This window comes from Pongo abelii, chromosome 16 (assembly GCF_028885655.2).
Source record: "Pongo abelii isolate AG06213 chromosome 16, NHGRI_mPonAbe1-v2.0_pri, whole genome shotgun sequence".
NCBI classification, from domain to species: domain Eukaryota; kingdom Metazoa; phylum Chordata; class Mammalia; order Primates; family Hominidae; genus Pongo; species Pongo abelii.
This window is the reverse complement of record NC_072001.2, coordinates 29,685,409-29,703,767: the sequence shown is the minus strand read 5'-3', so window position 1 is coordinate 29,703,767 and position 18,359 is coordinate 29,685,409. Positions and strand designations below refer to the sequence as shown.

Below are 18,359 nucleotides of genomic sequence, written 5' to 3'. Positions count from 1 at the left end.
TTTTGGTACAACATGTAAAGGTGTCAGTCTTTGTGCAGTATTAAATCTTCATTCAAGTAACTTTTCTTTGTGTCTTTGCCTTTGTTTCTGCATTGCTCCTATACTCCTGTGAACCATATTTCAGTGAGTAATGATGACAATAGCAATCCAGCCTTCATGGATGCTGACATGGATGATGTCTCCCATTCTTACCGCTAGATGTGAAGAAATGCTAGATGCAATCCAGCCAATGTGCACTCGACTCTCAGTTCCATCTTCTCAACTCACAGTGTCTTCCAAAGTCCATGCCACACCACAGCCTGGAACATCTCCCAAGGTGGTATCTTGAGGCAGTGATAGAGCTCATGTCACAGTATTGTATGTCTCAGGTATCACTGTCCTTCACTGTTTGATATAATCTCTCTTACAAACCATTGTTCCATACGCTTTGCCCCTTTTGTGTTTGTTTATACATGTGGTATGGCATGTCTAAACCTCACAGTGAGGACATTAGAATACGGTTCTGCATATCTAGAGGTGTGGATCATTGGGAAGCATCTTAGAACCTACCTGCCACATCAGGTCCTGTGTAATCTGTATCAGTTTCTGGGTCTTCACTTATTTTTTTGACCTTGATCTTAGTGAAAAGAACTTTTCAGGTGTTCCATAGGATGTATCACAATATGGATTTGTTATATTTTTTCATAATTTCAGTAAGATTAAACATTAATTTATACACATATTTATCTAATGTTGAAGACAAAAAAAACCTGAACAATATATTATTTAGAAATACAAATTTAGAAAATAATAATGAAGAATGAGGCTGGGCACGGTGGCTCATGACTGTAATCCCAGTAATTTGGGAAGCTCAGGTGTGTGGATCACTTGAGGCCAGGAGTTTGAGCCCAGCCTAAGTAACATGGCGAAACCCCATCTCTACTAAAAATACAAAAATTAGCCGGGTGTGGTGGTGCATGCCTGAATGTTTCATATATTCTGGATAATAGTCTCCTAACAGTTATATGACTTGAGAATATCTTCTTCCATTATTTCAGTTGTCTTGAGGGTGTACTTTGCATCTTAAAAGGAAGTTGAATGTATCTATTATTTTTTTCTGTCACTTCTACTTTTGTGTCACATGTTAGAATCCATTGTTGCATGTAAGGCCATGAAAATCTATTATTATGTTCTCTTCTGTGGGATTTTTAGTTTTAGCTCTTAGATATTCTGTTTTGAGTCAAATACATACATGGTGCAGGAAACAGTTTAACTTTCATGTGGATATCCCTTTCTCCCAGCAACATTTGCTGAAAAACTATTTTTTCATCTTGAATTAATTTTCCAACCTTGAAAATAAGTTTGCCCTATATATAAAGATTGATTTTGGGGTGCTCAACTCTATTCTGTTGGCTTATATGTCTTTCCTCATGTTATGTGAGTTTTCCATGGATGCTCTTTGTAGGTTTAGAAAGTTTTCTTCTATGCCTAATTTTCCCAGAGCTTTTATCATGAATGTGTTTGGAATTTGTCAAATGCCTGTTCTGTGTCTTTGGAGGTGACCATGAGTCTTTTTAAAAAATTCTATTAGTATAGTTTATAACACCAGTTGTTTTTGTATGTTTAACCAGACTTATATTGCAGGGATAAATAGTTTTGCTCCTAGTGTATACTCCTTTTTATATGTTACTAGTTAATTTTGATAGTATTTCCTTGATACTTTTTACCTGTTTCATATTGGTCTGTAATCTTTTCTTGAAATGTCTTTGTCTAGCCTGGTGTCAGGGAACACTGGCTTCATACATTGCATTAGGAAAGGTTCTCTACTCGTCTGTTTTTATTGATTGTTATTAATTCCCAAAAGGCTTTGAATAACTCACCAGTGAGGTCATCTTGACCTGGAAAGAAATCGAATCCTCCTGAGAATCCCAGGAGCTTGGAAGGGGATCCTTCCCCAGATGAGCCTTCCCTTGAAATGTCTGCCAGGCATCTGACCCAGAGAAACTGTAAGTACTGTGTAGGGCAGGGTTTGAAAATCTAAACTATGTAGTAATATGTTGTACAACAATCGGTAAGTTACATGCCTGACAGTAAATGTAATGTGGTATCTTGGTTTAGATCCTAGAACAGAAAAATGACACTAGTGGAAAACCTGGTAAAATATGAAGAAAATCTTTTCCAGTTAATAGTTTTGTACCACTGTCAATTTCTGACTTTTCATAAATATGCTATGGTGATATAAGGTGTTAACATTTCAGGAAGCTGTAGGATATATGAAACTCTATTATGTTTACTACTTTCTGTAAAACTAAAACTATGATGAAATAAAAATATTTCTTAAAATGTAATATTCAGGTACCAAAAAATAAAACAACAATAACAAAGTCAGATTTCAACCACAATGAAACCACATATTAGAGGATGAATGGAGATATAGGGAGACTATGGCAAAGTAGCTTGCCTTATTATCCCCCATTCCTACAACAGGACACCTGCTTCAGAAAGACACCATCAAGCTCCAGGGACACTCATCCATTTTCTTCTTTCCCATGACACTTCCCATTACCCAGAGTTATCAATTCCTGTGTTCATAACAACTTTTCCAAGGAAAGACGCCTTTCTCACATATGTTAGAAAGCCCTGTTTTCAGGCACTTTCTGGCAGTGTCTTTGTAGGATCTCACTATGAAGACATTTTAGAAGACATGACTTCCAGACATTAGAAGAGAAGATTGAGAAACACCAGTGATGGTGAACATAAATATTTCTGCATTAAGAGTGTTTTCTTAGTACCGGGATACTTTTTTTTTCCCCAAGTTTTAAAAGAAAATGATGCCTTAAGCCTTTGAGAAAACACTGTGATAATTCAGTTTTCTTCATCATGCAGACTCCATCACAAATTTATGGGACCACACATTCTCTTGACACTCACATCATGGATGTGTGTTGTCCTGTGGTATATTAATCTGTTCTCTTGTTGCTAATGAAGACATATCTAAGACTGGGTAATTTATAAAGGAAAGAGGTTTAATTGGCTCACAGTTGCACATGGCTGGGGAGGCCTCACAATCATGGCAGAAGGCAAATGAGGAGCAAAGTCACATCCTACATAGTGGCAGACGAGAGAACTTGTGCAGGGGAGCTCCCATTTATAAAACCATCAAATCTTGTGAGACTTATTTACTACCATGAGGATAGTATGGGGGAAACTGCCCCCATGATTCAGTTTTCACCACCTGGCCCTGCCCTTGACACATGGGGATTATTACAATTCAGGGTGAGATTTGGGTGGAGACACAGCCAAACCATTTCAAGCGACAAGCCCAAAAGCCACAGCATTAGACATTATCATGGAGGAAAGTTAACTAGATATGAAGAAAGTTTATAATCATGGAGTTGCAGTTTAATTCCTGCTCAAAAAGACGTAGAAATGAACCTTTAGACAGATATCAGATATATGAATGTGAGGCATGTTAGTGATACAGAGTGTGTTGTGCAGAGGTGGAAATAGCCTAATAGAAAAAAGGAAAGAAAGTACAACATACCCCAGCCCACCATGCAGTGATCTCAGAGATGGATGCAGGCTGAGTGCTGACTCTGCAAACGTGCTGGCTAAACAAAGATCCCCACAGCAGGGAGGACTGTCCCCCTTCCCCAACATAGCTCCTTGTTCACAGCCACAACACTTTACAGAGGAACACCAGGGATGTTCCAGGAACCATGCCCACAAAGCTTAGTAAGCCATGGGACTGCATACTACACTCCCAAGGACATCCACAAAGTCAAGACTCTTGCTTTTTCAGACCATGATCATGGGCTACATTCTCCATACCATGTTCGTAGCTTCAGCGAGAAAACAAACTCCTGCGTCCTGGAGACCTAGAATGAGAGACAGAGCTGACCTTGACCATATTTCTCACTTCTGAGAAGATCGTAGCAGTAATTCAGGTGCTATTATTTGGGGCATTTATAATTCAGTAAACCTTCTTATGCCTCTAATCTTACAATTCACCCCATAGGAAAGGATGGTTTCATTTAAATTGGCAATCTTAAGTAATAGAGGTTTGCTCTTTTTATTTCATTATAACAGGAGTTTCTATAAGGTAAGTGACTTGTACAATCCCATTTTCCTCTTCATTTCAATGCATACATATAGTCTATTATGATGTGTACTGTGAAGATCATCCATGACCAAATTCTTCAGGAAAAAAAAAAATCACCACGTGGCAGGCCATGAAGGAGACAGAAGTAAATGTGTAGAAGGACAGACTCATCTCTAGGTGGCAAGAGGGTCGATGAGCTCTGTGTGCTCAGGGTTAAGACTGGAAAAGTGATCGACATAAAACAATGCTACCATAATGTCCCAGGCACAAGAGGACACAGTGCTGAGCACTAAGCTCCTAAACATTACCATGATAGCTGAGTCTGGATTGGCCACCAGAATTCTCAGAAAGATGCCATTGAAAACACCCCATCATCCCACCACATCCTTAGGCAAGAACCCAATGCTGTCTCCACCCACTAGTCTGAATACTGAATAAAGTTTAAAGGGTGCATGACTCCTATACTTGAGATTAGGGCTTCTTGTTCACTGAATTGAGCGCTAGTAGAAGCTGAAACTCTCAGTGCAAATATGCTCAACATTCTAAATTATACATTATAAGAGTTTCTTCTTCATTCAGTACACTCTTTGGGGAACATCAAAGCCTGTTTCATTTTTTAAGTATCAACAAGTGGAGCTGACAAGAGTAACAAGTGGTCTGAACAAAGCATTTCATGAAAACAGCAATGCAAAATTAATTCAAGATGGATTAAAGACTTAAACGTTAGACGTAAAACCATAAAAACCCTAGTAGAAAACCTAGGCATTACCATTCAGGACATAGGCATGGGCAAGGACTTCATGTCTAAAACAACAAAAGCAATGGCAACAAAAGCCAAAATTGACAAATGGGATCTAATTAAACTAAAGAGCTTCTGCACAGCAAAAGAAACTACCATCAGAGTGAACAGGCAACCTACAAAATGGGAGAAAATTTTCGCAACCTACTTATCTGACAAAGGGCTAATATCCGGAATCTACAATGAATTCAAACAAATTTACAAGAAAAAAACAAACAACCTCATCAAAAATTGGGCAAAGGTCATGAACAGACACTTCTCAAAAGAAGACATTTATGCAGCCAAAAGACACGTGAAAAAATGCTCACCATCACTGGCCATCAGAGAAATGCAAATCAAAACCACAATGAGATACCATCTCACACCAGTTAGAATGGCAATCATTAAAAAGTCAGGAAACAACAGGTGCTGGAGAGGATGTGGAGAAACAGGAACACTTTTACACTGTTGGTGGGACTGTAAACTAGTTCAACCATTGTGGAAGTCAGTGTGGCGATGCCTCAGTGATCTGGAACTAGAAATACCATTTGACCCAGCCATCCCATTACTGGATATATACCCAAAGGAGTATAAATCATGCTGCTATAAAGACACATGCACACGTATGTTTATTGCGGCACTATTCGCAATAGCAAAGACTTGGAACCAACCCAAATGTCCAACAATGATAGACTGGATTAAGAAAATGTGGCACGTATACATCATGGAATACTATGCAGCCATAAAAAATGATGAGTTCATGTCCTTTGTAGGGACATGGATGAATTTGGAAATCATCTTTTTCAGTAGACTATCGCAAGGACAAAAAACTAAACACCACATGTTCTCACTTATAGGTGGGAATTGAACAATGAGAACACATGGACACAGGAAGGGGAACATCACACTCTGGGGACTGTTTTGGGGTGGGGGTAGGGGGTAGGGATAGCATTAGGAGATATACCTAATGCTAAATGGCGAGTTAATGACTGCAGCACACCAGCATGGCATATGTATACGTATGTAACTAACCTGCACATTGTGCACATGTACCCTAAAACTAAAAATATAATAATAATAAAAAAAAAGAAAAAGAAAACAGCAATGCATAGGTGTCTGCAGTCCCTGCTTACAGTGAGATTCACATGACCATCATTCATGGGATACGAAGGATAAAAGGGGAGGGAGAAAAAATATATGTAGTTTATCTGGATGAAGAATCAGATTTGGAAAGCAACTTAGAATAATCTCTGCCTATATTTCTAAGATTAAGGCAAAAAGTCTCAAGATACAGGATTTTCTGTCTTCAGAGAGCTGCACTCTGCTGCAAACTTTCAAGTAACACTTTACCATTTCTATCTTCCTTCTCCTTGGGATCTTTGTGCCATAATTTATAAAATCACCTCTACATCTCTTGCATTTTTGTTATATCTATTAATCCCTTGAGGTCTCTCTAGGGGCAGTGACTGTAAATTATCACCCTGTCCAACAGGACACCAGGAAACTGTGTCCTGGATATTTACAGTATGCCTTTCATGGGATACTTATTTATCCTGGTGGATACCCCAAAGCGTAAGTGTACAATCTTTGACCCAGCATCCTTCTCACAGGATATTTGTTTATACTGTCAGACATCCTTGTGGCACTTGTCAGACCTGTGTCCACTCCATTCCCACCAAGGTAGCCACTGTCTAGGGGAGCTCTGAGTTGGAAAAAAGTTGAGTTCACATGTGTTGGTCATGTGAGACACGGAGGAGGCAACTCAACAAATCACAGGTATTTCTTGCAGGTGGGGATCATTGGACACTATTGCAGGGTCTAACTGACACATTAGGCCTTCTCCAATCTGCAAGTTTCATAGTCTTCACTTATTTTTCTTGACCTTGACCCTTTTGAAATGTACAGGTCAGATATTTTGTAAGATGTCCCACAGTATGGATTTTTCTCATGATTTCTTAAACTAGGGACATGTATACATTAAACACATGTCATCTAAGTTTGAAGATAAGAAAAACTAAACATTATGGATATTAGAAATATAAACATAGAGATAAATATAACAAACACAGATTAGAGGATAAATAAATTCACAGTAATGGCGACCTTCAGTGATTAAGGAAGATGATGAAGCTAAGGAGATCCATTAATGGCCATCAACATATTGTTTATGTTCTATTTTATAAGATCAGCAGTGACTTTAAATAAAAAAAAACTTTATACATTTAAGAATCATTTAGGATTTACAAAATTGTTTTAAATACAGTACATAGACTTTCCATTTATCCCACTACAGTTGCTCTTTTTATTAACTTCTTAATGTAGGACATTTGTCACAATTAACCAATTTTAAACAGCATCATTAACTACTCTTCATACTTTATTCAGATTTTCTTAATTTTCACTTAATGTCTAATTTCTATTCCAGGATCTCATCCAGGATACCTCAGCACAGTTAGACATCATGTCTTGTTAGACTTCTCTGACTGTTGCAGTTTCTTAGAGTTTCCTAGTTTTTGATGACATTGACATTCCTAATGTGGGCTTCTCTGAGGTTTTTTCATGATAAGACTAGATTTGTGGGTTTAGGAGAGGAAGATGACAGAGGAAAGGTGCAATTCTTCTCACATCATACCAAGGGCACAGGCTCTCAACAGGCTTTATCGCTGTTAATGTTAATTTGATCACCTAGATGAGGTTGTTTTTATCAAATTATCACACACTGTGAAATTATTATTATTTTTCCCTTTCCCCATAGAATGTTTCCGAACAAAGTCACTAACACAACACACATTCAAGAAGTGGGGGTCATGGGCCAAACACAATGGCTCATGCCTGTAATCCCAGCACTATTGGAGGCTGAGGCAGGCAGATCACCTGAGGTCAGGAGTTTGAAACCAGCCTGGCCAACATGGCAAAACCTCGTCTCTACTAAAAATACAAAAATTAGCTAGGCACAGTGCTCGTGCCTGTACTCCCAGGTACTCGGGGGGCTGAGGCAGAAGGATCACTTGAACCTGGGAGGCAGAGGTTGCGGTGAGCTGAGATCACACCACTGCGCTGCAGCCTGGGCAACAGAGTGAGACTCCAGACTCCATCTCAAAAAAAAAAAAAAGAAAGTGGGGATTCATGATCTACCTTCTTATTGGAAGAATGTCTACAAGTTTATCTGAACCCTCAACCGTAAACTTGTGTCTATTCTATTGCATATTTATTCATAAATTATTTATATCATCATCTAAACATGGATATTTATTTTGTACTTTACATATGCTAATTTATTTGATTGCTCAAATTTTTCCATGGTTGGCTATTGGAAGGTTTTCTTAGATATCTCTGGTATAATTTTGAAATACCCACATAATTAAGGTTCAATGTTGTATGGTTGGTTGGTTTTGTTGTTGTTTAACATTTTCTTTTCTTTAACCACTACTAGGTGCTCCAGCCTAACTGTGTATTTAATTGTACTCCAGGCTAATTGTATAATTGTGTAATTTCTGCTGTTTCCAATACCATATGATCTAATCCAGCACCATATGAATGATGTATGTAGTCTCTTACTCTCCCTGTGAAGAAGTTGATGCTATTCACTTAATCATACTACCCGAACATCCATGCAGAGTGGTTTCAGAACTGGTAACTTATACCCCAATGGGAAACAATTTTATCAAGTAAAGTACAGTACTTAGGTATAAATACTTTGGCGTTTAGCCTCAGAATATCCACTTATTACCCAAATTACTTAGGTCCATTGCTTTCCTCCACTTTCTTTAGTGAGGCTATTCCATATATTCATTACATAGTTATATTATTTTTTTAGGCATTCCTCCTTGGAAACCCTCTACCTACTAAATAAGGTTTTAAATTTGCACAATTTAGATACACTCTTTGTGTTATAAAGTTCTTCAGGATTCAGAAAACATTATTATGTATCCACCATTACAGAATCAGAGAGAGTAATTTCATTGCCCCAAAGAAACCTGCTATATTTCACTGATACCACCTTTCTCTCTCCCAAGCCTCTTGTTACCACCGAACTCTTTGCTATCACTATAATTTTTTCCTTTTCTAGAGAGTCACATAGGTGGACTTACACAGTATTTTGCCTTTTCCAACTTATATGTTTTCCCATAGCAATATACCTTTTAGATTTTTGAAGTATATATCATGTTTTTTTAGACTTCCCTTCCCCCTATTGTTGCAGGACAGGTGAGCCCCAAATTTGGGGCTTCAGCTGTCAGGGTTCTTGGCTTTGCCCAGGAAAGTATTTAAGGGCAAGCCAGTGGTGATGGACAGAAATGTTTTATTGAACAATACTGCTCCTTAAAGAGCAGTGCTAACTCATAGGCATTGCATCGGTTGGTAACCTGTGGGCTCTTGTCAATTATCTTTACACGAAGGTAAACCCACTTTCAATTACGTGTAAATTGAGGGGTGGATCAATGAAACTTGATGGGCAGGTTATTCAGAACTTTCCAGGACAAGAGTAGTAACTTCTGGGTTGTTGCCATGGAAAGAGTTAGTAAATTCTGGGTTGTTGGCATGGAATTTGTAAACAGTCATGGCACTGGAGGGAATGTCTCATGCCAGTGAGCAATGGGGACAACCAGGGATCCCTGTGTCTCTTTTTGCCAGTTTCTTTACTACATGCCGTCTGGACCAGATCTTGTTTTGATCAGCAGGGTTGTGACTAGGAAACAACTTGCCAGTCTCCTACCTCATAACAGCAAAAGGCATTGAGTGTCTTTTCATGTGATTTGGACATGACTGTAGCTTTTCTGGAGAATTGGGTATTTGAATAATTTCCATTTTTGATTGAGATATTTGCCTTTTTATTTTTGAGCTCTAAGATGTTGTCATATATGATTAACAGTGGACCATTATCACCTATAAAATTTGCAAATATTTGCTTTTTAATTTAACTTTTAAGTTTCAGGGTACATGTGCACATTTGTTACATAGGTAAACTTGTGTTATGGTGGTTTGTTGTAGATTATTTCATCACCAGCGTACTAAGCCTAGTACCCATTAGTTACTTTTTCTGATCCTCTCTTGCCACCCACCCTCCACCATCTGATAGGCCTCAGTGTGTGTTGTTCCCCGCTGGGTGTATGTATGTTCTTGTCATTCACCTCCCACTTACGAGGGAAAAAATATGGTATTTGGTTTTCTGTTCCTGCATTAGTTTGCTAAGGATAATAGCCTCCAGCTCCATCCATTTTCCTGTAAAGGACATGATATTCTTTTTTATGGCTACGTAGTGTTCCATGGTGTATATGTACCACATTTTCTTTATGCAGTCCACCATTGATGGGCATTTAGGCTGATTCCATGTTCTTTCTATTGTGAATAGTGCTGCAGTGAACATATGCATGCATGTGTCTTCTTCATAGAACACTTTTTATTTCTTTGGGTATATGCTCAGTAATGGGATTGCTGGGTAAAATGATATTTCCGTTCTTAGGTCTTTGTGGAGTCTTCATACTGTCTTCCACAATGGTTGAACTAATTTAGACGTCCACCAACAGTGTGTAAGTAATTCCTTTGTTCTGCAACCTTGCCAGCATCTGTTATTTCTTGACTTCTTAATAATAGCCATTTTGACTGGTGTTAGATGGTATCACATTGTGGTTTTGATTTGCATTTCTTTAAGGATCAGTGAGGTTGAGCTTTTCTTCATATGATTGTTAGCCGCATATATATCTTCTGTTGAAAGTGTCTGTTGATGTCCTTTGCCCTGTTTTTTATGGGATTGGTTTTTTTTCTTGAACATTTGTTTAAGTTTCTTATAGATGCTGGATATTAGACCTTGGTTAGATGCATAGTTGGCAAAACTTTGCTCCCATTCTGTAAGTTGTCTGTTCATTCTGTTGATAGTTTTCTTTTGCTGTGCAGAAGCTGTTAAGTTTAATTAGATTTCATTTGCCAATTTTTGCTTTTGTTTGCAAATATTTACTCGCATTCTTTGGGTGTCTTTATTTTTGATGGTGTAGCATGAATCACAAAGGTTTCACATTCTAATGAGGTTTAACATACCTGTTTTTTCTTCTTCCCTTTTGCTTTCAGCATCATATCTTAGAAAAGAGTGTTTAACCTAAGACCAGGAAGATGTATTCCTGTGTTATTTTCTATATTTTGGGCCTGTTTAGCTATTACAGAGAGATATATGATCACTTTGAGTCAATTACATTTTCAGTGTGAGGCAGGAGTTTGACTTGCATGGAATATGCACTTGTTTCAGAAATGTTTTATTAAAAATATTTATCCATATATACTTTATTTGGTGACATAAAATTATTTCACTATAAATGTAAGAATTCATTTTTGAACATTATATTCTATTACATTGATCAACATCTATATTCTTATACTAGTACTATAAATCTTGATTACTATTACTTTGTAGTGAGTTTTGAAGTCAGGAAGTATGTATCTCCCATGCCAACCTTTTTTCTTCTTTCTCAAAATTATTTAGGCTGCTCTGGGTCTATTGCATTATATATGAATTTTAGATAAACTTTGTGAATTTAGAGAAAGTAAATGTCACCTGGGATTTTGATAGAGGTTGCATTAAATCTATAGATCCATTTGGAAAATATTGTCAGCCTAACAACATTAACCTTTATAAGCAATGAATCGTCAAAGGTTTTTTTTCCATTGTTTTTCAAAATGCTTTCTGTAGTTTTTGTGTATATATCTTATACTTAACTTGATAAACTTATTTTTGATGTCATCTCAGATGGAACATTCTGAATTTTTTGTTTTAGATTGTTAATTGCTAGCATATAGAAATTCAGAGGATTTTACATATATTGACATATACTGCAAGTTTGTTGAACTCGTTTCTAAATTGTAACCATATTTGATTAGAGCCCTTTGGAAATTTTATACATAAGATCATGTCATATGCCAACAGACATAGTTTGACTTCCTTTCCATACTGGAAGCCTTACATTTATTTTTCTAGACTAGATTCCATGTCTATATCCTCCAGTACAATGTTGAAAAGAAGTGTCCAGAGTGGAAATCCTTGACTTGTTTCTAATCTTGGAGAAATTAGTGAACCTTTCAGATAACGTATGATGATATGTTGGTTTTTCATGGATCCCCTTTAAAAGGAAGACAGTTCCCTTATCTGCCTCATTTGCTGCATGTCTTTCTCATAGGGAGTTTGAGAATTCTCAAGTGCCTATGCATCTTCTGAGATGATTATGTGGTTTTTGTTCATTATTAGATGAATATGGTGCATAGCACTAGTTGTATGTTGAAACAAATTTTGCTTTCCTGAGGTAAATACCCTTGACATAATGTATAATACCTTTTACATGTTTCTGGTTTGTATTTATTTATTTATTTATTATTATTATACTTTAGGTTTTAGGGTACATGTGTGCAATGTTCAGGTTAGTTACATATGTATACATGTGCCATGCTGGTGGGCTGCACCCACTAACTCGTCATCTAGCATTAGGTATATCTCCCAATGCTATCCCTCCCCCCTCCCCCCACCCCACAACAGTCCCCAGAGTGTGATGTTCCCCTTCCTGTGTCCATGTGTTCTCATTGTTCAATTCCCACCTATGAGTGAGAATATGCGGTGTTTGGTTTTTTGTTCTTGTGATAGTTTATTGAGAATGATGATTTCCAATTTCATCCATGTCCCTACAAAGGACATGAACTCATCATTTTTTATGGCTGCATAGTATTCCATGGTGTATGTGTGCCACATTTTCTTAATCTAGTCTATCATTGTTGGACATTTGGGTTGGTTCCAAGTCTTTACTATTGTGAATAATGCCGCAATAAACATACGTGTGCATGTGTCTTTATAGCAGCATGATTTATAGTTCTTTGGGTATATACCCAGTAATGGGATGGCTGGGTCAAATGGAATTTCTAGGTCAAGATCCCTGAGGAATCGCCCCACTAACTTCCACAATGGTTGAACTAGTTTACAGTCCCACCAACAGTGTAAAAGTGTTCCTATTTCTCCACATCCTCTCCAGCACCTGTTGTTTCCTGACTTTTTAATGATTGCCATTCTAACTGGTGTGAGATGGTATCTCATTGTGGTTTTGATTTGCATTTCTCTGATGGCCAGTGATGGTGAGCATTTTTTCATGTGTGTTTTGGCTGCATAAATGTCTTCTTTTGAGAAGTGTCTGTTCATGTCCTTTGCCCACTTTTTGATGGGGTTGTTTGTTTTTTCCTTGTAAATTTGTTTGAGTTCATTGTAGATTCTGGATATTAGCCCTTTGTCAGATGAGTAGGTTGCGACAATTTTCTCCCATTTTGTAGGTTGCCTGTTCACTCTGATGGTAGTTTCTTTTGCTGTGCAGAAGCTCTTTAGTTTAATTAGATCCCATTTGTCAATTTTGGCTTTTGTTGCCATTGCTTTTGGTGTTTTAGACATGAAGTCCTTGCCCATGCCTATGTCCTGAATGGTAATGCCTAGGTTTTCTTCTAGGGTTTTTATGGTTTTAGGTCTAACGTTTAAGTCTTTAATCCATCTTGAGTTGATTTTTGTATAAGGTGTAAGGAAGGGATCCAGTTTCAGCTTTCTACATATGGCTAGCCAGTTTTCCCAGCACCATTTGTTAAATAGGGAATCCTTTCCCCATTGCTTGTTTTTCTCAGGTTTGTCAAAGATCAGATACTTGTAGATATGCGGCATTATTTCTGAGGGCTCTGTTCTGTTCCATTGATCTATATCTCTGTTTTGGTACCAGTACCATGCAAACAGAGAGCCAAATCATGAGTGAACTCCCATTCACAATTGCTTGAAAGAGAATAAAATACCTAGGAATCCAACTTACAAGGGATGTGAAGGACCTCTTCAAGGAGAACTACAGACCACTGCTCAAGGAAATAAAAGAGGATACAAACAAATGGAAGAGCATTCCATGCTCATGGGTAGGAAGAATCAATATCGTGAAAATGGCCATACTGCCCAAGGTGGTTTACAGATTCAATGCCACCCCATCAAGCTACCAATGACTTTCTTCACGGAATTGGAAAAAACTACTTTAAAGTTCATATGGAACCAAAAAAGAGCCCGCATCGCCAAGTCATTCCTAAGCCAAAAGAACAAAGCTGGAGGCATCACGCTACCTGACTTCAAACTATACTACAAGGCTACAGTAACCAAAACAGCATGGTACTGGTACCAAAACAGAGATATAGATCAATGGAACAGAACAGAGCCCTCAGAAATAATGCCACATATCTACAACTATCTGATCTTTGACAAACCTGACAAAACAAGAAATGGGGAAAGGATTCCCTATTTAATAAATGGTGCTGGGAAAACAGGCTAGCCATATGTAGAAAGCTGAAACTGGATCCCTTCTTTACACCTTATACAAAAATCAATTCAAGATGGATTAAAGACTTACATGTTAGACCTAAAACCATAAAAACCCTAGAAGAAAACTTAGGCAATACCATTCAGGACATAGGCATGGGCAAGGACTTCATGTCTAAAACACCAAAAGCAATGGCAACAAAAGCCAAAATTGACAAATGGGATCTAATTAAACTCAAGAGCTTCTGCACAGCAAAGGAAACTACCATCAGAGTGAACAGGCAGCCTACGAAATGGGAGAAAATTTTCGCAACCTACTCATCTGACAAACGGCTAATATCTAGAATCTACAATGAACTCCAACAAATTTACAAGAAAAAAAAAACAACCCCATCAAAAAGTGGGCAAAGGACATGAACAGACACTTCTCAAAAGAAGACATTTATGCAGCCAAAAAACACATGAAAAAATGCTCACCATCACTGGCCATCAGAGAAATGCAAATCAAAACCACAATGAGATACCATCTCACACCAGTTAGAATGGCAATCATTAAAAAGTCAGGAAACAACAGGTGCTGGAGAGGATGTGGAGAAATAGGAACACTTTTACACTGTTGGTGGGACTGTAAACTAGTTCAACCCTTGTGGAAGTCAGTGTGGCGATTCCTCAGGGATCTAGAACTAGAAATTCCATTTGACCCAGCCATCCTATTACTGGGTATATACCCAAAGGACTATAAATCATGCTGCTATAAAGACACATGCACACGTATGTTTATTGCGGCATTATTCACAATAGCAAAGACTTGGAACCAACCCAAATGTCCAACAAAGATAGACTGGATTAAGAAAATGTGGCACATATACACCATGGAATACTATGCAGCCATAAAAAATGATGAGTTCATGTCCTTTGTAGGGACACGGATGAAATTGGAAATCATCATTCTCAGTAAACTATCGCAAGAACAAAAAACCAAACACCGCATATTCTCACTCATAGGTGGGAATTGAACAATGAGAACACATGGACACAGGAAGGGGAACATCACACTTCGGGGACTGTTGTGGGGTGGGGGGAGGGGGGAGAAAAAAAATAAACAAATAAATAAATAAATAAATAAATAAATAAATAAATAAAAATACGCAGACAAGAAACTAAAAAAAAAAAAAAAGTTAATTGTAAAACAACCTCAGACAGGTCGTTCAGGAGGTCTTGCAGAAGAAGACATTGTTATCATAGGAGATGACAGCTTGATGTGTATTATTGCTCCTGGAGACCCTCCTATGAAAGTGGAAGACAGTGATACTGATGATCTTCACCCTGTGTGGGCCTAGACTAATGTGTGTGTTTGTGTCTTTGTTTTTTAATAAAAAGGTTCAGAAATTTTAAAAAATTAAAAATTTAAAAATAGAAAAAAACTTACAGAATAAGGATATAAGAAAGAAAATAGTTTTGTACAACTGTACATTGTGTTCGTGTTTTATGCTGTTATTATGAAAGAGTCAAAACGTTTTTTTAAAGATTAAAAGTTTATAAAGTAGAAAAGTTAAAAAAATAATAATTTTGTTTCTATCTGAAACAGAAATAGATGAAATATAATTTATTCTCTGCCTTAATACTAAATAATTTAAATGTTTATCTACCTATAGGCTTCATTTGCTGTCACTCATTCTTTTTTTTTGAGACGGAGTCCCCTTCTGTTGCCCATGCTGGAGTGCAGTGGCATGATCTTGGGTCACTGAAATCTCTGCCTCCGGGGTTCAAGGAATTTGCCTGCCTCAGCCTCCCGAGTAGCTGGGACTACAGGCGTGCACCACCACACCCAGCTATTGTTTTGTATTTTAGTAGAGACTGGGTTTTACCATGTTGGCCAGGATGGTCTCAAACTCCTGACATCGTGATCTGCCAGTCTCAGTCCTGTCACTCTTAGAAAAAAGACAAGGCTTATGGCATTTTTGCTTAAAACGTTCTTAATGGTGAATATTTTGTTTTATTAATATATCCAGAATTTAAAACTGTTCAATTCCTTCAGACCCAGGGACTATTATGGAAGATATGAATGCATGAGATTGTAAGGGCCGATTCTTGTGGAATAAAATTAATTCAGACCCCCCAAATAAAGGATGGGCACACAGATGCCTAAACAGCTAAATAAAATACTTATGTTTTGTATAGCTATAGTTCCTATAAGCCAAGATTACAACAGCTCAATGCATAAAATTCAGAGACGATTCAGTTACATAATCTTACCTTTTGACTTTTAGTTTTGGCTCTTACATTGCTTAAAAGAGGTTTTAAGGATTAATGACTGCCTGCCCACGTTCATTCCAATCTGGCCTAAAACATTTAATTGGATATAAGACTTTTGATTCTAAGTCCCTTGGCCATAGTGGTCGCACCAAGGAACATGATGGACCCAGGTCACGTAGCACGCCGCTCTGGCATTGACATGAGAGAAAATAAAAGTGTGGCTACTGATACTGCCTCTGGCATACCTTGACAAAAAAGGAGAATATAAACTATAAAATAAAGTCCTAAGCCCCCACCAACTTAATGGACACTCCCTACCCCCATGTTAGCCAAAGCCACCTGAAAAACTAATTCAGGCCATGACTACAAGAGGGGGGTTGAACATGCTTCACTATACCTTCCTCCCATTATGGGAATTTAGGCACAACCAATCAGCATTAATGTTAACAATAAAAACTGTCAAACAGACTCTTTATAACAATAAAATAGCAAATTATGAACAGGACTTAAGAACATGCCAGGCAAGAGTTAAGTCTCACATTCCTACACTTTAAAAAAAGCAGACTATGTTTACAACTGCCACAAGGTTTCTGTGTTTCTCTAGCAGCCAAGCAAGCAGTAGCCTCAAGATAAGCTGACTGACTTATCCCAGCCACTGTTCCACCAGCCATAACTACAGATTGAAGTAGACAAGAGACCAATTTCGGTAACTTTCTCCTGATAAATGATCACTCACCAAAAACTAGTTTTGGCCGGTTTACAGTAAATGCACACTTGTATGCCTTTGTCCTCAAAAGAACTTTTGAAATATAGGGCATAATTATAATATATTTAAAAGTTAAGTCTCTGCCCCAAAATCAATGAGTCATATGTTCCATGGATATTTGTTAATACACATGGGTCAGGAACACCTTCAAGAACATTTTCAACTCCTCCTGTAGCCTGTTAAGTAAGTATAGTTAACCAACTTGTCCTCATATCTCCACAGGAGCTCTGGGTACAGCTGACATTTGGGGCTTTGCACTATAATTAAGACTTAATGTTGTGTGTACTTCCTGGATAACTCCAGAAACATATCCTCAGCCCTAAAAGACATGCACAAGCAAACTAATGCTATGTCTAATCTCATGATGTCTTTAAACCATATGGCTTTAGACATGTTCACCGCAGCCCAGGGTGGCACTTGTGCATTCACTAAGGCTGACCATTTTACACACACCCACACACACACACACACCCACTAGATCATTCTCACAATATGACCCAAGCTATGCATGTAGATACCCATATTTCTGCTATAGATGCCCTCTCTCAGGACTCTATGACATCATGATTTAGTCGGCTTCCTGGTGCATAAAATCCTTTTATATATATTATTAATACTGTTAAATGCCCTCTTCAGCTGCTATGAATTTAATTGCTTTGTACACTCTACATGGAGATGCAGGAAATCATTCTCAGAAATTCTTGGATCCTTACATCATACATGCACAGTAAGTTCCTGCTGAAAACTCAAGAATATTTCCAACTCCAGGTAAACAGGTTCCATTCTAATGCTCCATAACTATGCCCCCTTTCAGTAGGAAGCAGACCAAGTGAGTATGATGCTCCAATCCCATAAAAATAAAGTGGAATTTGACAGTGGGGTGTTGTAACCAAGTACTTCATTTTCCTTAAAAAAATAGTTACTTTTTCTCTTTTTCCTGTGTGTTCATGTCTTACTTAGCTCCTTAGAAATGCAAATTCAAACTTTTCCCTCCTTCCTTTCCACCAGCCAAACAACTGGCAAGCACTGTCAGCTTATCTAAGTATATGTTTGCTTACAAATTACCAAATCTTGAACCAAAATAAGCATCCACCAGAATTCTCCTCCATAGAGATTGTCTCAAGACATCAGTTAATCCACAACCTGACTCTTTCCCCAGTGATGCTGGGCAGACTAA

At 37.8% G+C, this 18,359-nt stretch overlaps 1 long non-coding RNA gene across 1 annotated transcript in view; it reads left to right on the top strand.

The window, feature by feature from the left end:
- The window catches only part of LOC134760254 (uncharacterized), a 157,625-nt gene that overhangs the window by 101,489 nt on the left and 37,777 nt on the right, over positions 1 to 18,359 (top strand). Inside the window, exons 20-21 of the long non-coding RNA XR_010137433.1 lie at positions 125 to 316; positions 1,844 to 1,985. This is a non-coding gene — a long non-coding RNA (uncharacterized LOC134760254). The remainder of the gene's footprint in view (positions 1 to 124; positions 317 to 1,843; positions 1,986 to 18,359) is intronic.